Raw genomic sequence first — 4,934 nt, forward strand, 5'->3', positions numbered from 1 at the left:
GGAGATAATGGACTTTGGCTAACCAATGCTGTCTACAATCACATACGTATAAGGTCGTCTTACTCCAGATAACCCAGACTTAATTCATTTGTTCGTCGTTTTAAAAAAAGGCTATACATGTAGATACATTGATATATTTTACCAATACAAGATCTACCAACAGAACCTAAAAACACCCTCACCTACTCTTCACTATAATAACCCTACATCAACAATAACTATAATAATATTATTGTTATACTCACACCTCTATATATACATATATCTATTATGCAGAGAGAAGTGTAGAGAGAGAGATTGAATTCAATTGGTTTAACTTTTTATTATGAATTCAGAAATAATGTGGGATCTAAATAGATCACCTGATAAAAGAAGAATATAACAACAACAATAATAATAATAATAATGTTATTAGCAAGAACTTGTTTCAGTTGCGTATTATAAGGAATTCGAACAACTGCTTCAAATACAGTATCGGGAAGTATCGCTTGCGGAACCTCAATATCCACCGGTTTATTAGCTAAATGGCAATTGGCGCATACAATACGTCCAGTCGCTTCTCGTGGATTTTCATAACCCTGCTGTGCAAAAATGGGATATGCATTTGAAATGGGTGTACGAGTTATATGCAGCAACAAGAAGAAGGAAAAGGATTGCATAGAGGAACTCCCGAACATTTGTCAGATGTGTCGATATCAATGGTGACTCATTATTTCGATGAATCATTTCTTCGGACAGAAGAAGATTATGGAAACACTTACTCGAAATCAACGAAGACTTCTCCGATGAAGATCATGATAACACGCCGGTCACTCATCAGTACTTTCCTATGGATGACTCTGAAGTGGGACCCACCAGCTCAGTTGGTCCGATGTTGTCTTCTAATTTTCCTATGTCCAACTGGGTTGGAGTTGAATTCCCCAACCAGTTGTCTGATGTGGCATATTCCGGTGCCGGAAAGGTTACTGATGTTCCTCAACCGATGAAGAAGAGCCGCCGTGGACCGCGATTTAGAAGCTCTCAGTACCGTGGTGTTACATTTTACCGGCGAACCGGCCGATGGGAATCCCACATATGGTTAGTTTTCTTTTCAATTAAACATATGGGACGGGTATATCCAAAAACACGTGTTGGGTTGAGTTTGAAATTAAATTTTGTCTTATTTCCATTCTTTACTTTATTTTCTTCTTTTTTTCCCCCACATTCTTCTAAAGAAATACATGGGACGAGTATATCTGAAACCTACGTGTATTGGGTCGGGTATGAGATTAAATTTTCATTTCTTTTACCATTTCTTCGCGATTCTTCATTTTTTTTCCCAACTCTTTACTCGATTTTCTACATTTTTTTTTCACATTCTTTACTCGAAACATATGGGGCAGGTATACTCGAAACATGATGCGTATTGGGTTGGGTATGAGATTAATTTTTTTTACCATTTTTTACTCGATTTTTTCCATTCTTGATTTTTTTCACATTCTTTACTCAAATTATTATTATTTTTTATTTTCCCCTATTCTTTACTTGATTTTCTTCTGTTCCCAATGTATCATAATTTTTTTTTATTTTTATTTTGGAAGTAACAATTAAAAAAATAGAAAAAACAGTATTATTATTACTATTATTATTATTGACCTTTTCCTTTTATTTTTTAACATTATTATGTTTTCATGATCCAGGGATTGTAGGAAACAGGTGTACCTTGGTATGTTGCATTTCCATATATTTTCAAGATTATATATACATATACAAAAATATTAATGATTTATTGGTATTAATTTTTGTTTGTCATAAAAATATATATATAGGTGGATTTGATACAGCACATGCAGCTGCTCGGTGAGCACAAAATAAACTTAAGTTCAACAACATTAAAAGAATACAAAAAGTTAAATAAAAAGAATAATATATCTAAGAAAATATATACGGCTCAGTGCTTATGATAGGGCAGCCATAAAGTTTCGTGGTGTGGAGGCTGACATAAACTTTGCTCTAGAAGACTATGAAGAATTGAAGATGACCTAAAACAGGTGTGTGTTTTCATTGGTGTTCTTGGTGTGTGTGAAATTTTTTATTTTTATTTTTTTTCTATAAAAATGGGTTTTTACTTTTTGTTTTCTTCCTATTTTTGTAAAATTAGATTTCACCTTATCTTGAATAGTGGTGTTGCAGCCTTATCTTGAAACACCTTTACATTGGTTGTTGTTTTTAATGACAAAATTCAAACACAAAACACCAACACAAATAACCTAGACTATGTTCGTTTTTATTTGTTTGTATTTTTGATGAGAATGTTTTCAAATGACAGATGAGCAATTTGTCGAAGGAAGAGTTTGTGCATGTGTTTCGTAGACAAAGTACCGGTTTTCCTCGAGGCAGTTCGAAATATCGTGGAGTTACTTTGCATAAATGTGGCCGATGGGAAGCTCGATTGGGCCAATTCTTGGGAAAAAAGTATGTTTTTAAATTTTTTAAAATTTTTTACCTTTGGATTATAAAGGTTATAAAATGTAGACAAAGTAGTCAAACAAGACAGACAAGATTATCAAGAAGTCATTTAAACAAGATTATGTTATTTTTGTTTTTTATATTTAGGGATCACATGTTATTTTAAGTTATTTTCATTTTTTATGTTTAGAGTTTGGTTTCTCGAATATCGAGAAAAGGTTACTTTTTATTTTGATTTAGGTGAATAGAACAATCTATCAAGTTATCCCAAGATCAAGAAAACAGGACACTTTGGAACTATTGTTTTTTTGCCTTTTTTGGGTTTGTTCATTTAATAGTCATGTGACAAATTTGGGTTTTTTTTATTATATTTTAATTTATTACAGGTATGTGTATCTGGGTCTTTTTGACACTGAAGTTGAAGCTGCCAGGTAAATTTCTGATTTCTAGAGGGACCATTATTGTCAAAGTCCAATATTCAAGGGGTTTGAATAAATAAATTATATTTATTCATTTTTTAGTTTATTCATTTTTATCTAATTTTTAAAAACTTTTTAGGGCTTATGATAAAGCAGCAATTAAATGCAATGGGAAAGATGCTATTACAAATTTTGATCACAAGGTTTATGAAAATGAGCTCAACTCCAATGGTAACATTTATATTGGGTTAAAATTTAAAACAATACATCCGAATGATTCATATCTCGTTTGAACACATTCTTGAATCTTGCTTTCTTCTCAGAATGTTCGAATAGTGCCACCATCGCATCATCGGATCATAATCTTGATTTGAGCTTAGGGGGGAGTTCAGCCTCGAATAAGCAACCAAATATTGAATTCGGAAATGATTACCATAACTTGACACATCACTCTAATTCCATCCAATTTGGATTTGGTGGACAACAGGTATGTTTGCGCTCTCAATCGTATTGTCATTCTAACTCGTTCCAGTGGTTGAATATCGTTGTAAACGATGTTGATTTATCTTAAGGAGCTGAAATGTTGAACTTAATCTCGGTCCACAAAAAGCAAGAACAACATGCTTATTTTTAAAATTTTAAATTAATTATTTTCAGTTTTATTAATGAATAACAAAAAATAGCATTTAACATAATATAAATTATAAACTACATAGTTTATGGTTAGTATATATATTGTATTTGGTTAGATAAATTTGGTTACAATGTATAAATATATTAAAGTTTGGGTTTAATATAAACCAACCAAATTATAACGAGTTAACGAGTCAACATATGAGCTTACCTGGCTCGGGCTTGGCTCATCCACAAACGAGCAGACTCTCAGCGACATCTTCAGCCGCAAACTTTTCAAACTACCTTATTTTAAATGTTATTTAACGTTTGTTTTGTTATATCTAAACCTTATATTTTCATGTTTACATTTTCTTAAAAAGGTATGTGGGTCAGGACAATCCAGCTCAAGTCAGCTCGTTTATCTTAACGAGTTTGATGGAGGGAGAAGAGAAGCGTATAACGAAATCGAGACAATCCAGCTTCTGAGCCAGACACACCTTCAATCTCCTTCCGGATCTTTAAGTACCGGTAACAGTGAAGCACATGCATACACGCATTTTATGCGACCCACTGACCTGGCTATGCTTCATGGATTCAATAACAACTCACTCAGTCATCATTACATGTATGGAAATAGCAGCAGCACCGGGTATGAGGGAAGGAGTGATCAATACGTATACCAAATGTACGCAGATAGTTCTGCAGCATCATCAGGATTCTCACATCAAAGATTCAACATCGGATAGCCTCCTTGAAACCCGACCCTTGCGCCTAGTGGGTCCCACGTACAGTACAAGAAAATCTAGTCACGTACGACATTATTTGTGTTTAAAGGTGTTTTTATGTTTAGTTTGACCATGAAGTTAAATGTTATTGGGTTGAAAAATCTAGCACAACTAAACATACAGTTGACGTTGACCATGAAGATCAATTTTTTAAGTTCTTGAGTTAATTATATATGTAAGACACGTTAAAGGGAAGAACGTACACTTTCCTTTTAAATTTTCTTTTCTTCATTGATCAATTTATGCATGAGATAATAAGATGTATCATTAGAAATTTCATGTGTTAATATGGGTAGAATATTTATTAATTAATTAGAGGGATTCGTGAGGGAGACGGAATGGTCGTAACATTAGCATCCAAAAATAAGCACGTCGTAAATGTTAAAAATTAGACAGAGCAAATAAAAAACACTCGGTTCACAAACATTTTAAGATTTATTAAAAGTTTTCTTAAATGTTTTTGGGTGGTAAGTTTTACTACTACATTTACAGTTCTAACATAATAAAAGTTGGTGTATGTGTTAGAAAATATAAAAAATATATATATAAAAACCACTTTATACCATTTCCTTATTTGAAGATTCACCTCCAAGATTACAGCCATTATACCGTTGCCTCCATCAATCAAGGATTTCATCTTTATTTTTATTATTGTATTTTCCATTAT

The 4,934-nt window shown here is 32.7% G+C and overlaps 1 pseudogene across 1 annotated transcript; it reads left to right on the forward strand.

The window, feature by feature from the left end:
* Nucleotides 1-626: 626 nt before the first annotated feature.
* LOC143539713 (AP2-like ethylene-responsive transcription factor TOE3) lies at nt 627-4,421 on the forward strand (annotated as a pseudogene). Its single transcript, XR_013136487.1, has 9 exons — nt 627-1,077; nt 1,680-1,705; nt 1,809-1,839; nt 1,935-2,030; nt 2,309-2,454; nt 2,835-2,879; nt 3,007-3,098; nt 3,191-3,354; nt 3,863-4,421. The product of XR_013136487.1 is annotated as an AP2-like ethylene-responsive transcription factor TOE3 (transcript).
* Nucleotides 4,422-4,934: the final 513 nt, after the last annotated feature.

The sequence above is a fragment of the Bidens hawaiensis genome, unplaced genomic scaffold, assembly GCF_021521415.1.
Source record: "Bidens hawaiensis isolate Kalapana, Puna unplaced genomic scaffold, B.hawaiensis_p1.1 tig00012010_1, whole genome shotgun sequence".
Lineage (NCBI taxonomy): Eukaryota > Viridiplantae > Streptophyta > Magnoliopsida > Asterales > Asteraceae > Bidens > Bidens hawaiensis.